General features: G+C 35.3%; 1 protein-coding gene across 2 annotated transcripts in view; it reads right to left on the bottom strand.

Annotated features, from left to right (window-relative positions):
• The window catches only part of smg (sterile alpha motif domain containing protein 4 smaug), a 197,199-nt gene extending 179,044 nt beyond the window's left edge, over window positions 1-18,155 (bottom strand). Inside the window, exon 1 of one of the 2 annotated variants that reach the window (XM_081771675.1) lies at window positions 17,985-18,155. The gene's annotated coding sequence lies outside the window, so the exon portion shown is untranslated. Of the gene's footprint in view, window positions 1-3,292; window positions 3,439-17,984 lie in introns of those variants that run through there. The other variant, XM_081771677.1, reaches the window with a different exon arrangement.
• Between the last annotated feature and the right edge of the window lie 3,115 nt (window positions 18,156-21,270).

Here is a 21,270-nt window from a genome sequence, read left to right on the forward strand (position 1 = left end):
AAACTGATAAAATCATACTTGCGTTTCACAATGAGTCAGGAAAGATTCACGAATCTAGCCATTCTTTCTATTGAAAATGAAATAGCATCCACTGGATTCTGATAATATAGTTGAGACCTTCGCTGCTACCAAAGCAAGGAAGGTATCATTCTGAATGTTGGTGGAACATGGGCTAATATGGTAGTGGAACTACTGTCGAAAGTAGTTTCATGTTTCAATTAAAGACAATAAAAATACAAAAGTACCAAAAGAAAATGAAATCTTAGTTTTACATCCTACGGTTATGCCGTTAGGCTAAAGGGGACGGTGATGATGAGAAATGAATGAAAAGGTGGAAAGTGGGAGGAAACGGGAAAACCCCGAGAAAACCCACAAGCACGGTGATTGTCCACCACAAAGTCCACACGGCGCGAGGTGGGATCGAACCAGGGACCCCAAGCAGCGGGCGTGAACTCTCTACCACTAAGCCACCGCTCCCCCAAAAGTACCAAAAGAGTAATAATAAAAAAACTATAAAGATTTGTCAATTGACTGGTGATAGGTGGTAATGAAAAGTAGGATGGTATAACCCGTAGTAGAATTCTGTGCTCACATATTTAATCTATAATATCCCCCAATTATTCAATATATTCAGGATTTTTTGTTATAATATATTCTAATACTAAGTATGTTAGTAAATGGTAATGGAAATAGTCATAAGTGATAGAATATAAACACGACTGAATTATTAAATACAAAATAATATAACCATAAAATAAGTGCAAAATCTGGAAACAATAGTAAAAAAGACAAGCAGGAGAGAAATATTCTAGTGCTTAACTATTCATTGATATTTCGGCAAAAGCAGCGGGACTAAATAGATCGTACATTATCACTGGAGAGAAACCGAATGTTAAAGTGAATGGAGCTAATTGTAGGAAGAAAAATCTAATCAAATAAAACCCATCTAACGTAAATTCAGACAAGTGAGAAAGCATGAATAAACTTAATCATATGAGAAATTGCGCAGGAGAAACACCAAAGGCGAGAACCGAACAAAAATATTCTAGAAAACATAGAGCTTACATTTAAAAATCGCATCGGTTATATTATTATTTGCAATTTTTGCAATATAAGCTCATTGTTACGTTTTGTGCGTAAATTTGTCTCTAACTGTATTATTAGGAGCATTACTTCCACTATTCATCTAATTACAGTACGCGTTGATACTACGATAGTATAGGTGTAGGATAAATTCTGGATTCTTGATTGTTATGTTTTGTTTGTTCTTAAGATTGTTATTTCTGTTGTGGATTGTAGTTTCCGTTACACTTGTATCCAAGGTGACCAGAACTTTTACTTTCAAAAACAGGACGCATACGAATCGGCGACGGGGGGAGGTGACTTTCACATGCATTTTGGGACTCAGCAGTGTTTTCAATTTACAAAATACACAAGTAAGAATGATAACACAGCGTTTCTAACTTAAGTATTACCCAACAATACTTTTAACTACTTCAATACTCAGAATTCCCACTCAATTCCCACTTGAACCACAGAACACTCAAATTCTCATTTGAATATTCAGAAGTTCTAGGCACGGCTGAACCTTCCCAATGAGTGTTGGAACGGAAGAGTGTAGAATTAGCATTGACCATTTATATTTTGAATAATAATTACGGGACATCTGGGTCGTGTTTGCTTAAAAATGGAACATTTAGGCGTCCCGTTTGAGAATCAGAAAAAAACGGGACAACGGTTGAAAATAAGGGACTGTTCCGGCTAAAACGGGACGTCTGGTCACCTTGCTTGTATCCCTAATCCTTTTTCTATAGTGTAGTTTGTTTAAAAATGAATAAAAAAGAAAAAAAATATGCAATAATAATCGTGGTTCAGTTTTATTTGTAGATACCAGCCTGAAGGCTGTTCTAAGTATTTAAAAAATAGAGAGGGGTGCTGAATGTCAGCCCTATTTGTTTAATAGACTATATCCCAATCTAAACACACACACCAACGGGATAGGGGGAGGAGCAAACAGAAAGAATGATTATGTAAATGAATGTCAAAAATAGAACTGTATAAATCACGATTTTTGAAAAGGGGCCCCAACCTACTTCACTGGCCCCGGGCCCCAGTTTGCCTTACGCCGCCACTGTTGTCTAGGGCGATCTTGTTCCACATTTCGATCACCTTATCTATTCGGAGGTATCATATAATTATTGTAAAATTAGCGGTATTTTAATTTCGCAGTGATTAGGCCTCTTAAGGGAAGAACGCAGACAAAGTTTTTGAAAATACAATTCTAAAGTGAATCTTCAGACCCAAGATGGACGGGAATGGTGAGTGGCGGAAACTTCATAATTTATAAGTTTATCTAACTTTATTTTGGATTATTAAGTACAGGAGGCTCAGCTGAGAAGGTAATAAATAATAATAATAGACATGGATATGTTAGCGATTTCGCTTCATTTTCATGAATAAGAAAATTATCTGGGTGGCATCAGAAAGCAACGAGAAAAATTTCAGTAAAAGGAAGAGAAAATACAAACTGGTGATAGCTGAAAATTGAAGAATTGGGTGTAGATCAGGATTTCTTAAACGTGGCCTCCTAGTGCACTTTTGGCTGGCTTACAGAGAGATTGCGAAATATTTTGGAAAAATTCACTGGAATGACTCTTACGCTAACATTCTTTTGAAGTTCAACCATACCTTGAAAAAGAACAGTAATTGATTCGCAGGTTGTCTTCTCTATATAACAGAAACGAAAATTCCGGTTATAACTTGAACGTCCCTCGCATAAGACTAAGTTTCTAAAATGCAGTGATTATGTAGTACGTGTTACTGCAGCTGGAGACGCCAACGTTGACTGGTAGTCTCTCAAAATTGATTTTAACTTATTATTAAAATTAAATCAAAATGCTTCTTGATTTTTAAATTCTAAAATTCCGTGACACATCACTTCTCTACACTCAAATTTCAAAAAGCCTCGAGTTTATTTCCATAGAGTTTTGCAATGTTCGTAAGTTTCTGCTTTGCACTGTACAGAGTCATTCAATGAGCTCATTTTCGCAACTCTTACTGAACATCACAAAAGTAACCTTCCTATTTAGGCGTGTGCCTTTGGTACCTGGTTCAATTCCCGGTAAATGTGGTTCAGTTCAAATGTCTGTAGTCCTACATAGCATCGCTGCTGACAAAGTAAGTAAATACAGTACATATCAATAAATTAAGATAAAAAAAGTGGGCTTTAGTTTCTCGTAGCTTCCTTATTCATATTTCACACCGCACTATTAGCTAATTTATAGCTCCTTACCTCTGGACTCTCCACATCTCTACTATTTCCTCTGCAATCTGATTTCCCAATCGTCCACTAGTTCCAGTTTATATTTCTTCTACAACTTACATTTTTTTCGTTCAATCTATCATTTCCTAACTAAACTTTCCAGTATCCAAATCCTTGTTTCTTATTGCTTTCCTGGCTAGATTTGTCGATTCAATATCCACATCTGTCACCACAAAGACTGATATGAAAACTATGTATTAAGAAAAAAAAAAAAGGACTATGAAAGTAATATTGAAATAGTAACCGCATAAACCTTAACTTTGAACGGGACGTCTACTTGTAAAAACAGTATTTGACGTCAACTGCCCACGTTAGCAAATATTGTGTTGCTCCCAACGAATGTGTAAATAGAGATTAAAAAAAAAAAAAAAAATCATCGAGCTATCTCCATCCTAGGTTTCAGAAGTCACTTACTACGGAAGACAAAATTAACTATTTTTTTTATCATGTTTTTCCCCGTCGTTCCAACAGATACAAGTTTTAAGAAATACTCAAAGATCATCCGGTTCAAAGGTTAGTCAATGACAATACGATGAGCAACTATCCCGTTGCCTGATGCGGTGAGCGGGAAAACGTCAGCTATCTCTTTACCAGGAGTGAATACGTTCACTTTAACAAGCTGAACGCAAAATGACAATATGAACCCAGTTTCAAACTCTCTCTCTGACAAGAAATTAATTCAATTTCCGTTTATCTTCTTTGCAAGTTACGCTCAGCTTAAGCTCAAGCAAACTGTACAAAAATTAAAACAATTACGAATTAATATCATTCAATGAAAAATACATTTAAATCTATATTCACTTCCGTGGTTCGGTGTTCCAGACATAGAACAGACTCGATTTGAGGTATTCCTATTCTTAAGTCGCAAACTTAAGTTAATACACCTCTATTTTCCAATGGGCACAGAAAATAAACTTCCTATACTATACCGTAAGATTATTTTCACTGAAATGATATTGGCAGGAAATTTTATACTACACTACATTGCGTAAGTACCCCCCTTCCTTTAAAAAAAGAAAAAAAAAAAGTGTGGCTCTTGCTACGTAAAAGTGCACAGAAGAAACTATTCCTGACTCTGTACCTAGTACCTGATGGAACTCTCCTTAGCAGAATATGAAAGTTTTAACCTTGTGCGGCACCTTTAAAAATTAAAAATTTCTGCGTGTTATTACTATACCCATTACCTCTCAAAAATATAACCACTACTATTAACACCAGCATTCTTACTAACCAAACTGAAAATAACACAAAACATTAATGATTATAATATTATCCACTTCATCTAGAGTTCCTTAGTACTGAACAAAAGTCCTATTCTTCAGTTTTTTTTTTTTTTTTTTTTTTAAATTTATGTGAACACAACTCTCGGCCTTCGCAAGCTCTGTTGATATGAGTTTTTTTTTTTTTTTTATGATCTCATTATACAGCTTTCATTAATACTAAATACTCATTCGACGCGTGCATTTCTGACTGGAACAGCGAGTATTATACTGCATTATTTTGAACAAGATTTTTGCATTTATCTATTTTCTCGAAAAACCCACTCCATTTACTATCATTATTGCTCTGCATTATATCAAGTGCTTATATTGCAGATTTCACACAGATTGCATCGTATTCCATCCAAAATTTTAATCCCTACTTCTATCAAATTAAAATGAAATGAAATCTTTAAGTTTAAGTCCCACGGTTATGCCGGTTAGGCTAAAGGAGACTGTGATAATGAGAAATGAGTGAAATGGTGGAATGAAGAAAGTGGGAGGAAACGGGAGAACCCAGAGAAAACCCACGAGCACGGTGTTTGTCCACCACAAAGTCCACACGGCGCGAGCTGGGATCGAATCAGGAACCCCAAGCACCGGAGGTGAACGCTCTACCACTGAGCCACCGTGTCCCCCTTCTATCAAATTAAATGAAAATAGTGTTAGTGTCGCGCCATAAATACCCGCAAAACAATGAAAATTTAAGTCTAGCGTTTTGATACAATAAAAATATAAACATTATAAACTACATAAAGGCATCAATGAAACACACCCTTAACTACAGGAATTTAATGTTTAAGCCCATAGAATGTACTTCGAACCAAGGAACTCCGAATGGCCTGACATTATCCAAGTTCTCATTCAATTGTGAGCACGAATTCAGTGATTTTCTCAGGTTTTCTAGGTCACGATTTACCAATTTTCAAGCATGTGCATATATTGTCGGTACGAACCCTGACTAGCTTAAGGCGGGTTCCGAATAAGTATGTTACATTTGGAACTTACAGACGAAGAGTTTTGTGACCACCACTAAACATTATAATGGTGGAATCAATTGCATTTTTGTCTAAATTTCAGAAACAAGGAACATTAAAGAATAAGCAGATTAAAAGTAAGGAACGTAACACATTGTACGAAAATAAACGAGGATTATGTACCCAACCTACGCTTTATTTACCTAGCGACCATACTGTGTTGAACCGAAAATGGAACCTCAAACCTAGCACACTCATTCATCCATTCCACTCCTCTACTTAAGACACTTCCCCTTACTTGTTCCAACTTATCTCCACTTCCTCGATCGTAAAAGTTTGCTCTTACGTCATACAACAGTCCGCTGAAAATTACTGCTCTACAACCTCGTGCACCCAATGAAATACGTAACCGACTAAAGTAGGAACCAAACCAATAAAGATTGTATCAGACACGTGCTCTCACCTAAAATTTAGACCTGCAAAGTAAGGCAACTACACAACACATGGAGCTACGGTAAAGCTTAGACTAGTGGTTTCCAACCTCTTTTGGCTGACAACACCCTTTTCTGAACGCCCAACGTGTCATAACACATTTGTTTCCCTATTAATAATAACTCAAAGAAAGGAAGATTAGGCACATCATCAGACATGTAGGAATCACCTTAACTAGATACTGAGGAAATGGCAGAAGGAAAGATAGGTAAGAGGAGGCCGCGATTGAAATATAGGAACAAAATAAAAGATGCAGGGGAGAAAAAGGAAATGGAAAAGTCTGGTTAAGGATAGAGAAGAGTGAAAAGCTGTGTCAAACCAATCGAAAGACTGCTATCCTGAAAAACAGCAGTTCAATGCTGGGAACCGCAGCCAGTCATAATAGCTATAGTGCGTCCAGTAAGAGAACGTCTCTGACAGCGACATTGCGACTACTCGCGTGTCGAGGTTTTTTTCGGTGCAACTGCAGTGGCAATTTAATTAATGGTATAAGACAGAGTGATCGTGGTTGGTAACACTGGTATCAAAGTAGGGGCTGCAGTGTCCCACCGCATGTGGTAAGGAACGTCAGAGACCATCTCTTGTTGGCCGTGCTATAGCACGCTATTAGGACACTCCTTCCACAAATGAAAACACACAGCTTTAAAACTAAGGTTTACTGCCAGACTTTGCAGAACAAGCTTTTATTTATACAACTGACGCGCAAGTACCGTTAACTCTTGTATCCACGATTTAGTATTGATAAACATTATGATTTTATGTTGCTATTAACCGCCAATTGTATGCAATCAGTTAGATAAACTAGAATCATACAATATGCAACAATATTCTCAGCACATTAACCTTAGAATTAAAGAAGAAAAACTTGCAAGGTCAATTTTTTTCCCTCCTAATGGGCACTGAAGAGGCAGACTGCCAAATCAAGTACAATCACTACGTCACATTAGTGACCTGTGCCAAAAGAAAGAAGAGTTGGGCAGCACGCGCACTTTGATGTAGCTGTTGTGGTTTTCGCATAGGTCAAGGATAAGCTAAAGATCTTTTCCGAAGAGTACAGTAACAAACTCTCCTCTAAAAATAGCTATGAGATCCTGCACAATCGTATAAACAAAGTTATATAATTCCACATTTCGATATACCTCATCCAAAGAACAATATTATGTTATAAAACAAAGACACGCCCAACGGTACTAACAACAGTTTTATGTCAATAATAAAGTACATAACCTTGCTCTTGAAGCTACATTAAAAAAAACAGCAGTAGTTACTTTCCTCTGTAACATAGGAAAGACAGTAATAGTATTTTTCCAATTAAAAACAGAGAAAAAATGAATGGTACCATTGCTAACTTTAAATTTATATTATAATTACTAGGAAAGGATATACACTAGAGCAGTGTTTGAATCCTTCAAGTGAGGACGTTTTATTGGTCAAAAAGCTCTACGATCACCCTACTCTAGCCACTTCCAAAGTAAATTTACCTTATTAAACTGTATAATGTATACCTATTTCAAATCATCAACTATAGTGTGATACGTAATTCTTTTTTTTTAATAATAATAACTAATGTTCAATCTAAGTAACAGTACTTCAAGAACAAATCGTGGTCCGCGTATCACAATTGAAGAAACCAATGAATTGATCCATGCTAGCGGTATGTCTTCAAGACATACAAACGTTCTTATATTCAGATACGATTCTAGCAAGCGTAGAAATCTATTCTCGCCTTACGAACACTGATGTTAACAGCACAGATTTAAAACAATTCAATTGCTTGAAATGGATCTGTCAAGTTTCCCAAAAAGCGATAAAAAATCAATAATAATTCATTCTTATTCCGCCTTTTGGTACATCCTGGGATTAATCAAGGTTTTTTTCTTCTTTCTTAATTTACAGCTACCCCTCTTCTTTTCTATTTTATATATTTTTCTACTTGTGTTCTTCCTATTCCTCGCTTTTCTTCCTTCTTTCCTTCTAGGGTGGTAAGACGAAGACAATTTTTCGCAAAATGTGTCCAATCCTATCGGGCTTTCTACAAAAAGATGCTGGCTAGACGAGTCCTGTTCCCTCCTATCCGTATTAAAACATCTTCGTTTCTCACTCTCTATGTCCATTTTATCTTCTCTGTCCTCCAACATCACATTTCGAAGCTCTCTAAATATTTCTCCTCTAACTTCCGTAATGTCCAAGTCTCTGAACCATAAAAAAAATGAAATCTTTGAGTTTTACGTCCCATGGTTATGCCGGTTAGGCTAAAGGAGACGGTGATGATGAGTAATGAATGAAATGGTGGAATGAAGAAAGTGGGAGGAAACTGGAGAACCCCGAGAAAACCCACGCACACGGTGATTGTCCACCACAAAGTTCACTTGGCGGGGGCTGGGATTGAACCCGAGACCCCAAGCACCAGAGGTGAACGCTCTACCACTGAGCCACCGCGGCCCCCTCTGAACCATAAAGTCCAATACCCCATAGCACTTGACCAATTTCTTCCTTAGTCCAACATTAGGACTGCTAGCAGTCTTTTCTTGTTGAATGGTTCTTTGGCTATGGCAATTCTTGACCTGATCTCTTTGGTGCAGTATGCGTCTTTCGTCAAAATATTTCCCAGATACTTGAAATGATCGACCTCTTCAAGTTCTCTTTCTTCTACTCCGATCCGTAAGGGCGCACTTTCACGGGATATTGTCATGACTTTCGATAAGGAATTTAATTACACATACATTTTGGGCGTGTATCGTCATTGAAAAACTATTTTACACAGATGTAAGAAAATTCGAGTTTATCACATATTAAAACAACAAGAGAAAAGGCTATAACAGTATGATCTCGGAATTTAACCTTTAGAAAGAGAAGGAAAAAACAACGTACAAGTGAGGAATACATTCAATATCATGTTCAACGCTCTTACAGCTCTCTCCAAAGCTCAGCTTTACTCTTTCAAATTTTAGTAAACAACTTTAAAACTACGAAGAACATAAATGCAGAAAGTAAGTCAGTAGTATCAACAAAACTATTACATAAAGTAATAATTATTTTCAAGACGTACCAGAGTAGAAATCTGGACGCCCAACAATTATGTTATAAACTGCGCACTCAAATTTCCACTTCACAATAGGAGGTTGGATACGGTTATTAGTTTACTTAACTGCTTTTGTAGACATTACCTGGGTTACCTTCTACATACATTCTTCATTGTCTTTAAGTTATTAAGTAAAATTTAAAAGAGTAAGGGCTAGTTTAACGAAAAGCCTTCAACTATTTCCAACTCTCCTCGAAGTGATAATAGACTTGTTACAATATCAAAATTCTTTTAATGTATGGCGCAACACTATGTATTGTTGAACTGGGTGTTCAATTTTCAATTCCACACTTTTTTTTTTTTATTTTATTTTATTTTAATTCACGAGGAGGTTGAATACTGAAGATTTATATATTAAAATGCTAGGTTTATAAGTTTGTCTGCAATCCTTTCGACAATAAAATCTCTAAAACCGCAAGTGCTAGACACGTGCCGTCTTCCCTGGTCAATTTCAAATTTTGTGTAGATTGTCCAGTTCTAATAGATTAAGAAAACATGACCGTTATTTCTTTATTAAATGTTTTAGGATTACAATGGAAGTGTTGATTTTTTTAAAGCATCATATCCTATGAGTTATACATTCCAACAGTTGTATACAGTGGTTGTATATCTCTCAGGCGTTTGTTTCATGGCCAAATGATAAAAAATTAAAGATAACCATTTCTCCAGGCTAAGATCAATATGTTTTGCCCAGTGAACACTATCACTGACATCGTAATTAATTGTGTATTAATGTATTTGCTTAGAAACTCCAACCGGAAACAGGCTCAATCTTGCAAACGGTGCGAGGTATTGAAAAAATAATCGAAAAAAATCTTCCCTTTACGGTACCCTTTGCCGATTTTTATCAAGACGCCTTTCACTTGTGTCTGTAAAGGGACATGTACAAATGTTGCGAGGAATGACCGCGCTGTGTATAGAGCGCAGGTTCAACTAGACAGTTTTAGAAAGATTGTCTCTTATTTGAACGCATCACTTCAGAACTGCATTGGAAGGTAATGAATTAAAATAATATTCGTGGTGCAAAGCCTTTAGGAATTAACGGCCTATGGCACTCATGCATTTTCGGGTAATATATGGTCAGCACGTCAGTTCCTCTAGAAGTTAATACTTGCTTTGTAGATTGGAATTTGTTACTTCCCTTTTTTCAAGTAAAACCACGACTCTCCTCACGACATTGGATGGACGCCACAATGCAGACATCGTCATCGTCTTTCCTCTGAACAAACCCGGCACTGCCCGACTTCGCTGAACTTCCGAGGAGAGGTGTTTCAGTGCGACTAAAGGAGTAATATAACGAATATTGATCATCGAACCGGAATTAATACAGAAACAAAAGTATTACAAATATATTAGAGTAAGGCGAGTTTACTTAGAGAAAGACTTTGAAATAATATAAAGCCCTCTGGATATTGTGTTTGATATGTTAGTGTGAAACATCTCGCTAAAGGGTAAATATAGACTTTCATATATACCTACCTCAAAACACTGTAAAGTTAGTTACCGTACCTCATTTTCCAAGAGTTTCATATCAAAAGGAAAACTTGCGACGATTATGGGCACGCTTTTTCCAAAGGTTCATTTTACAAGATAATATCCCTTCCCCTCACCTGAAAAATTCGCTTCAAATAATCCTTTGTTATGAAGTTTGTGTTTGAAATCCCATCCAACTGAACTAGGTTTGTCATCCGTCCGGTCACGTCCTACTTTTTTATCGGTTTTCCTCGTGTCTAGCAGGCAATTACACTTCTTGAATTGTCCAAAATATAATTAGATTTATATTTACTTTCCATTTTGTCTAAAATATTACAACAAACGTCAGAAATTCTAGAACACCTTGTGTTAGAATTAATTCTCAAAGAAAAATTCTGAGAACTACTGTATATTTGTGGTTTCTACATTCTAATACTAATATGTATTTTTCACAGCAGCGAAATTTGTCGTACAAAAAATAAATAAATAAAAATAAAATAAAATAAAGATTTCTACTGCAGATGTTAACAGTATATTAGTTTCTGCATTCAACCCTCTGAAACGCATGTTAGAGAATGAATTGATGCTTCTAAAATTAAAACAATCTTTGATATCAGTTTCGGGAAATGACTTGGAAACAGAACGTAATACATTCTCAGAAAAGATGGTAATGTGACGTCCTCAACACAGTGGAATTTTATGACGTGTGCACTGATTACCTACAAAAATGGACAAATCCTTTGAAAGAATTGGAGCGTTTCCAACGGATTGAACTCCTACCAAACATTCGTTTGATTAAATTACTTCCTGTCGGGAATACCTTCAAAGCAAAAGTGTGACCATCTATCATAGAACAGTAAGACACATTTTAAACATAGTTCTCTTGTAGTGATTGGAAATTGCTGAAGATTACTGATTTGTCGTCTCGACTAGTTCGTAACTTTTAGCAAATTCATACACTCCTGTCTCATATTTCTTAGCAACTGCTACAGTCTGTTTTATTAAAAGCGATATTGTAAGAATTTGGTGTTAAATATTTGGGTAACTTGGAAAGTAGACAGCCTTATGGATGTCAAAAAACGTTTGCATGCATGACCCGAAATCTTTTGATCAAAGTTCCGATGTTCAACTCATATTCCACAATTTTTGGCCAAGTCAAAAATTTAACTCTTGATAAATATAGTATGATCTTTATCGGAAGTTCCAATAGTAATGAAAAACAGTGTGAACTTCTTAAAAATTGTAAATTCTATTTTGTAATTCCAAGCAGCAATGTAGTGTTTGATAGTGTTTCTCAAATCAACACACTGTGGGCAAAAGAAAAAACTCTGCATTTTAACGAGAAGTCAAGTCATTTTCAGAAATAATGTCCTGCATTCGACAATTTAGATATTGTAACATTAAAGTAAACCTATAGTGATTAGAGATTCTTCTTTATTATTTTTCTCTACAATGCTGTCCATATAAAATGGCGTAAGACTAAAGTGAACACGACCAATATGGAATTCAATTCTTACCTGCAAATTATAGATCTACGATGAGATCAACATTCACACAGATTATTAACATCTCTAGGCAAACCAAAATGAATAACTAGCCATGAATTGTAAGTTTCTCCATTACTTTACTAGGATAAACAACCACAGCAACATGGCCTTACACTTTTCTTTTCTTATCAGCCTTACGAATAGATTTAGACAACCATAGGGCTATCTACTTTCCAAGTTACCCAAATACTTTCCACAAAAATATCACAATATTGCCTTTGGTGAAACTGAGACTGTGATTGCTGCTGAGAAGTATGAGACAGTCCTGAGTACATGAATTTGATAAATTACAAACTATTCGATGCGATAAATCAGTAGCTTTCAGCAAATACTACAAGAGCTATGTTTAAAATGTCTATTACTGGTGTAATTACTAATTAAAAGACCCTACAAAAACTAAGTTACATTCACTTTTGATGGATTCATTATTTCAGAGTCCAAGGTACACTTCTTCAGTAAAAATTGTACACCCTTGGTAATTGTAGTGTTCTCTCCACACACAATCCGGTGAAGTATGTCCCGTTTTGTACGATTATAGTATGTTACAAAGACCCTTTAATTATAAAATTTATTGTAAGAAAGCAAATTGGTAATTGGAAACAAGATTTAAAAAGAAAAAAAAATCCAATATTTCATTTCCTCCAATATGGCAGAGTTTTTATCTTTCAAAAATGTTAATAAAGCTGTTTTCTTTCATCTCTGACTCCAGAACTTCAAGTACTATTCCAGTATTCGACTGGCAAGTCTTGAGAAAAAAATAACGGAATCTTTATTCACTAAGGATATTATTCTCTATCCGAAAGGATAGTATGTAATTGTAAATTACTTCCAACTATATTTTCAGAAAAAGATTATAGAATTAGATTGTTTTCATAAAGAGTACAGAGGAAATGTAAGATCAAATTTTCATATATCAATCATTTCCCTATTAAACAAGTAAAGTTTTATTGAGAAAGTGTACAAATGTATGGTGAGTTAGGAAGTTTTTTGGGGGGGGAGGGGGTCCGGACACGGCGGACCCCTCGTGGGTGTACCCCTGCACTAAACGCGGATGGAGTTTCACGAATTCCCCTTGTGCGACAAGGGAATTCCACAGTTTCATACATAAAATAGAATATGAATACTTAAATGGTACATTAAGTAGGAATATGGTTTTAAACGTACGTAAAAATTTGATAAACCCTAATTTACTTAATAAAATCCACTCTTCAAAAAATATTTTATTTTAACTGAATTTTTTACAGCCCTATCCAAGGTTGAGAAGAAAAAATATCCAAATATGTAAAAACATGGTTTACATCATCTATATGCAACGAAGGGATAAAACACGTAACCTAGTATACAGATTAAATTAAATGCACCATTGGTAAGCTCTGCTAAGATCAAAATCCACAAATTGGCTCTTGGTTGTTCTGTTGATACTCAGCTTACCTCAAGTCTGAGACAATAATCAGACAATTTGTAACGAACAAATCTGAGCAAATATAAAATTCCAACAGTCTTAAGAGTCTTCATGCCGGCGAAATTAAAATACCGCTAATCTTACAGTAATTATGTGATATCTTCAAATAGATAAAAGATAATTGAAATATGGAACAAGAGTGCCCTAAACAATATTATTTTGCGTGAGGTACCGTTATAATAAGTCACCTAGTGGCTTTCCGTTTTCAGCTGTTTAGAAACGCGAAAATAAATGCAGATTTTCAAAATGGCTCGAAATCGAAAGCAGATAATTGAGTCGTGATAACGGTTTCTCATGGAAAATAATATTGTCTAGGGCGCTCTTGTTCCACATTTCGATTATCTTTTATCTATTTGAAGATATCACATAATTACTGTAAAATTAGCGGTATTTTAATTTCGCCGGGATGAAGACTCTTAAAGACGAATGAATACCCCTCAATATTAGTTTTCACGATTACAGGTGCAGCTGAAAATGTTTCAAACATCAGCGAGAACTTGCTTACCAGAAGAGTACGTTACACAAGAGTAACACAAAAGTGTTCCGACTCAGTACCAGAAATCAATGTAATGCATTTATGTATATTCCTCAAAATGAGATCAAATTATTATATACAAATTGCTATTCGTGATACATGAAGTGTTGTTTTCCGAATTCTGCACAGCACGAAGGCTAAACTGTCGCTGGATTTCACCAATTAAGACACCAAAGCCAGTGGTGTAATGCTAGAATATTTGGTGGGTATACGCAAGACTACTTGGCGTATATGCACCCCAATATACACTCATTCTTTCGTAAATTTAAGGTGAGTATACGCTGGACTGTAAACATTTTAAGTGGGTATACGCCGTATACTCTCGTATACGCCCCATTACATCCCTGACCAAAGCTAAAAAAGGAACCATATAAGGCAGAGATAGCCAAGTAGCGATCCACAAATAAAATATACGATTTGTTCCGTTTTGCTTTCTTTTATTTTTTCACATTCCGTATTTAATAAAAATAGTGTAGCTACCCATCATAATAGGCCTAAACTTGCATCGATACTTGACGTACGGTATGTGAATATATTTTATCATTTTCTTTATAAAGCCCATTCCGTGGGATCGTTGATAGCCTATATAGCGGATTTTTAGAAAAAATGAAATTTCCTAATTACTTTTAAATGTTTGTAGCTCGGAGCCTAATTGTCCTAGTATAGATACATGAAATCTAAAGTAAAATAAGAACGACGATTAATATTTCTTAAATTGTCATCATTGTATGTTGATTTTTATCTATTTTCAATTTGTCAACGAAACACTGTTCTTATCTTCTACTGTCCCACACCATATAATAAATCAGCAACCACTGCACTAAAATATTTTTAGACTGGATTCCCAAAAACACGATTCGTTACTTCAGTACCAAGATATTTTACTTTAATAACTTCGTAATTAAAATATTTTACAGGTATGTTTATCAATCCTTAGGACATGCTAATAAGAACAATTAAGAATTAATTCTAGATAAATCAATCAGTACTGTATTGAGTTATTGAGCCACTGCTTGTATTACTTTTATACCTTTGGAACTCAGGGTGTCTACTGAGTTTCATTTTTAAAATTCCAGTATATTCACTACAAATATCAGCAAAATTCCAGTACGTAATATAATGAATTTTTAAAGTTCTTTAGGAATAATCACACTCTTGATTTCAGGTTTGTAATTGTTATATTGTACGAATATTTTATTTTTAATAAATTTAGTTAGCCTTGATCTTTTGAAATACAATGATTATTTTTTTTTAACATTTTTTAAAGGGTCTCCCAATTCCCCTCCCATCCCTCCACTCCACCCATTGCTTTATATATCTAATTACAAGATGTATACAACTCCATTCCATTACCATTCCATTCGGCGTCTGTAGCTGCCGTGTTGTTAGGCCCAAACTTAGGTTCAGATGGCCTGTTCCCTATGATTGTCCAAAATAAAGCTATATTAATGATAATTTATACTACTTAGATGATAGTGGAAAAACTGGGAGTTGTAGATGAGTTTATCATCTTTGAACTGCTCATATTTGTTATTCAAATTCTCATGATCATGCTGTTACAAGTGAATTATAGTGGCAATAGTTATTTCCCAGTCTTTCCAAGTATTTGTTGTGATTAAATATATCTACCTAACAAATTATTCGTTATGCCATATTTTTTAAATAGGTTTAAGTTGACAAATCACCAGTTTCGTGATTTTTCCAGTATGTGGATCAAAATTCCAGTATATTTTCAGTACTTCCAGCATCAAAATTAAATTCCAGTCTAATTTAAGTATTTCCAGTATCAGTAGACATCCTGGAACTGCTACATAAGCAGAAGATTTTTCCCCATCTTCACAATGTTCTTGTAAAGCAACAATAAATCCGTTAACTTACAGACACTGATGTACTAAGCAGTAGGAAAAAAAAAAAAAACTTTACTTTCGAAGGGCATACTATCAACTGCAGTTCCGGTTGTAACATTTTGAACACTTTCACTTTGCTCTCTTGCACCAACCCAAGAACACTACATAAATAGGAAAACAGTAAAACATATCTATACTGACAACTGCTGATTTTAAAGTAACGGTCTGGAAACCTATAAAATATGACTAATTTTATGATTCCTGAAATATCGAAATGGTGAAATCCGTAAGATCTTGCTGAAAGATATAAAAATTTGGAACATTTATTTTTTTTGTGTCCTGCATAGCAAAATGGAATATTTTTATATCTAACATTTTGCAATACCCGCCTCGTTGATCGACTAAAAAAATCAAGATTTTAATTGTATTAACAACTCATATCTGGGAACGAATTGGTCGACATAGGCTAAGTATATTTTTTTCGTAAATTATTGACAGTAACCATGTTACATATTAACTGTACTACATTCTATCTATTACCGGTAATTTAGATTTATTTTAGCTGAGGATCCATTGAACAGTTATTTTTTATTCCGCAGCCAACACCCCTTTTGTTGGACTTCCAGGGTGGTTGAGAACCATAGGCAAAAAGGCGTGAGTCTTCAATGCATAATCCACTGGCAAAAGTTACGCAAAGCGCTATTCTGCCGTGGCCTTTTCAAAATCTAAGTACAAAAAAACACTATTAGAAACAATAATTTAAATACCGCAGCACAGTTTAATGGTTCGCAAGCAGGATTGAAACTGTTAACATGAACCACACTTATCACGTGGTTTAAGACCCCTGCTCTAATGTGTACACCAGTTTTTCTTAAGTACACTAGTGTGCATGCTAGGACTAAAAACTATTAACCTATCATAAAAAATATTCAGATTGAATTACGAGTTCAGACAATGAAAACAACTCAAAACCAAACCTGTTGACAATTTGGAGAACAAATGAAGTAGTCACATTGAAGGATATCAGGGAAAAGATCACAACACGTTCAAGAACAAGTAAACTGACGCTATAAGACAATCCAAACATCTCCGGAAAGCCAATATTAATTGAATGCGCAGCTAACTTCAATCTTCCATTTGACGTTTCTATAGCTCAATTCCATCAAATGACAGAAAACTCTTCTAATACAGATCCCAACCCATATTTAAAAGTGATGATAAATAAAGTATACGATACACGAGACAGAAAAAAAAAAAGCATACTTTTATCCCTTAGAAAATTGTCTACTTCCAATACTTTTTTTCTTTCTGTCTTTTCATTACATCAAATGCTTAGTGCAAGGTTTGATCATATAGAGGAACAGGAGTGTACTAACAGCAGTACAGGATGCTAACTACTGACAGGTCACATTTATTTTTCACAAACTAAAGCTGCAAATTATTGCTCTCAAACTTTATCGTAGTGAGAATGACATGTACGCTTGTTATGATATTTATTTAGACCTGATTTCTGTAAATAACGCTATTGTAGTTTTGTTAATAATAATAATAATTGCAAGGCTACTCTCTACATAAAAGAAAAATAATAATCTTTCTTGGACAGGGGAAATACGAAATATAAATACCGAATTATTCTACTTCCAATCTGTTTCCAATTTGTTGACTTTATATATACACAGCTTAATGCAAACAATTTACTATGACCTCGAATCACCTTGTGCCGCAGTTGTTGAAGCACTATCACTTGGTGGTTAAATTTAGCTTATATAAATTTACTTATAATTGCTAATATATATCTAGACATCTAGGTCAAGCCTACAGTACAGTTTCAATATTAACTAGTTCAACAATTTTAATTAAAACCAATTCACAAATCCATGGAGGTTGCCTGTTCGAAGCACCTGACGCTGAATGCTCCGAACAAAGATCATTTTGATTTTCTTAACATAAACTATTAAAATAATATATAATAGGTTTTCTCTACTTACAGCATAAAAGGCACCTTGAAGTTTACATAACCCCTGTCCACCCGTGCACCACCTCTGCTCTACGGTCGGGAACTCCTAAACATCACATGGAGATGGAAACTCTCCAATGTCACATACCACCTAAACGCATCGTCGAAACCACTACAACTGTGAATTGAAAAGCAAAGATGGACGGATGGGACAGGAGAAAGCTACTTCCTATATGCTGCGCACTATTGAGTTCAACTTATTTCGTGTAGATGGCACGACCATCTCGAACATTTGATGTACATTGAAAAGCAGCCACGAGATGGCAATGACGTACAAAAATGTATTGAAAGTTGGAAACAACTTAAAAAAAAAAAAAAAAAAAAGATACTTTGCATTGTCGGAGCGAGCGATCTTCCTTCTCACGAATTTCAATTCCAAACTATAGTCTCTAATTTCCGATAAAAAACACCATGTTCTATAAAAATCTGAGTATGATTAATAAATACATTAATTCAGGAAAATACGCTATATAAAATTGGGGAGGACGTATTCCCAAGGTGACCAGACGACCCGTATTGGCCGGGACAGTCCCTTTTTCTCAACCGCTGTCCCGCTTTTTTCTGATTCTCAAACGGGACGCCTAAATGTCCCGTTTTTAAGCAAAAGTGACCCAGGTGTCCCGTAATTATTATTCAAAATATACACTATTCAAAATATACGGTCAATGAAAATTCTACACTCTTCCCAGTGATGCCAATTGAAGGGAAATTTCCCTTGACGCAGGGAAATTTTGAGTAAATTTTAGAGAAAAGGGAAAAAGGGAAATTGCTTGTATTATCTCAATATTGCAGGGAAATTTGAACCTCTCTTCAATCATTTATAGATTGAATGTATTTTCGTATCTAATTAATCTAATTAAAATTCAGTATAAATTCAACATCCTATTTGTTCAAACACAATCCGTTGCACATATTTCACATAAATTCTTACAAGTTATCTTGCTTTGCATTCGTTAATATTTATCAACATTACACGCCGATCAACATATTCAGTTAAATTCGAATCTGCGTGTCGTGAATGTAAATATGTATATATGGGCGAATGCTGGGTCATTAGTGTATGTGTGTTTGTGTAAGTTTACAGATTTCCTGGTGACTGTGTGCACAGAATTATAAATTCTTAAGAATTCCGCATCTCTAAACTTTGTATTGTGCTTACGAACATTCCTCGTGTACAGCCAAAGACAGTAGCAGCTAGAGTTTTCTTTGTAACTGTTCGTATTCGTTTCTGTAAATATGGGAGTTCTGTTCTTATGTAAGTACATACCAAATATATACTTAATAATTTCTTTGTACCTTAGGTTACATTAATATTAAAATCTATCATTATATCTATAATAAAAATTACTTACGTAATATTTATTTTATATTTTTTATGATTTATTTAGGTTGTCCGTCCTGACCGAGGTATTTATAGGGTTTTTCCTCAATCACACCAGGCAAATGCAGAGATTGCACCTTTAACATAGGTCCTGGCCTACACCTTTCCATATCCTTTCCCCTCCTCTATAGTGACGCCTTAGATGCCTAAACAACGAACCAAGTTCAAATTCTACGTAAGCTCAAAGGAAGGTTGTCAGGTATCTGCTTGTATGTGTTATAAGATTGCGGTGACGGGGTGGAAGCGAAAACGATTAAAAATACGTTTACTAAATACAGTACTTGAACGTTTTGGATGAAGGGAAATTTTGTCCGGAAAAGGGAAATTCTGAAGCTTGTGAAGGGAAAATGGCTCTGAAGGAATTGGCATCACTGACTCTTCCGTACCAACAGTCATTGGGAAGGTTCATCTGTGTCTGGAACTTCTGAATGTTCCAAGCATGACTTTACTTCCTCAGCCATCAACTTTCCATTCCGCAGTAGAAAAAATACAAGGTCAAACATTTACAGTATTTGAGGTAATTTCTGTTTTATATGATTTTAAAAATATTTAGCTTCAAAATCTCAAGATTGCTTCATTTCAGTAGCTGCGAGGAAAACTCTTGAGAATTTGGATAGGGGGAGTTTTATTTCTGAAGGAGCTAAGATTTGCCAGTATGTTCACACTTTCTATCAAACTGCAGTTGAATGTTTAGATAAGTGAATAAAAGCCCTTGAAACTTTTGAAGCAATTTAGTTAGATTACGCTTAAAGGTGTACCATGTTGGCAGGATATACAAAAACTGTACACTTTATTCAGGAAAATAGTCCTTTTGTTCAGATTGATGCTACTGCTCTTTACGACGACTGCATGTATTTAAAAGAATACTTGACACCAGAAATATTGACTAAGTGGAACTCAAATAAAGTACCTCCTGACAAGTTCTGAGTAGAAATATTTTCCCATTTCTGTTCTAACGTACCGTACTCAAATCTTCTAACGGGTTCGATCCCAGCCCCCGCCAAGTGAACTTTGTGGTGGACAAACACCGTGTGCGTGGGTTTTCTCGGGGTTCTCCCGTTTCCTCCCACTTTCTTCATTCCACCATTTCACTCATTTCTCATTATCACCGTCTCCTTTAGCCTAACCGGCATAACCGTGGGACGTAAAACTCAAAGATTTCATTTCATTTCATTTTATCAAATCTTCTAAAAGTTGTAGAGTTCCTTCTCTGTTTACCCGGGACTAATGATCCAACTGAACGTGTATTCTTGCACATGAATGTTCTGTGGACAAGTGAGAAAACCCAACTGTCCATCGATACATTGAAAGCTGTGCTGATCAGTAAGATTAATTTTGATCAGTCTTGCATTAATTTCTACAAACTGTTGAATGCAAACAAAGAACTGTTAAAGAGGATCCAGTCACCCCCCCCCCCCAAAAAAAAAACACTGAAAGTTACGCTAGATGTTATAGTAAAGAATAACGGATGTTCAATAATGAGGTAAGTAGTTTATTAGTAGTTAAAAGTACTGTTGGATAGTACTTAAGTTAGAAATGATACTCTTATTTGTGTATTTTATAATTGAAAACATTAGTGAGTCCCAAAATGCAACCTGGGAGTCAGATATTTACCCTCCGTCGCTGATTCGTATGCGTCCCGTTTTTGCAAGTAAAAATTCTGGTCACCTTGCGTATTCCCCTTATTACTGTATTGACCCATTACAACTGCAAACAATTGAAATGATTGGAAATTCTATAAAAAAAAAAAAAAAAAGAAAAAAAAAGAAAAAAAAGAAAGAATAATTATACTTTTTCCGACAGTTATCATAGATTTTTTTATTTAAAACTTCAGGAAGGGTTTAATGAGTCCTGATATTCGAATGACTGCAAGAAC

This window comes from Thermobia domestica, chromosome 9 (assembly GCF_964235325.1).
Source record: "Thermobia domestica chromosome 9, izTheDome1.hap1.1, whole genome shotgun sequence".
NCBI classification, from domain to species: domain Eukaryota; kingdom Metazoa; phylum Arthropoda; class Insecta; order Zygentoma; family Lepismatidae; genus Thermobia; species Thermobia domestica.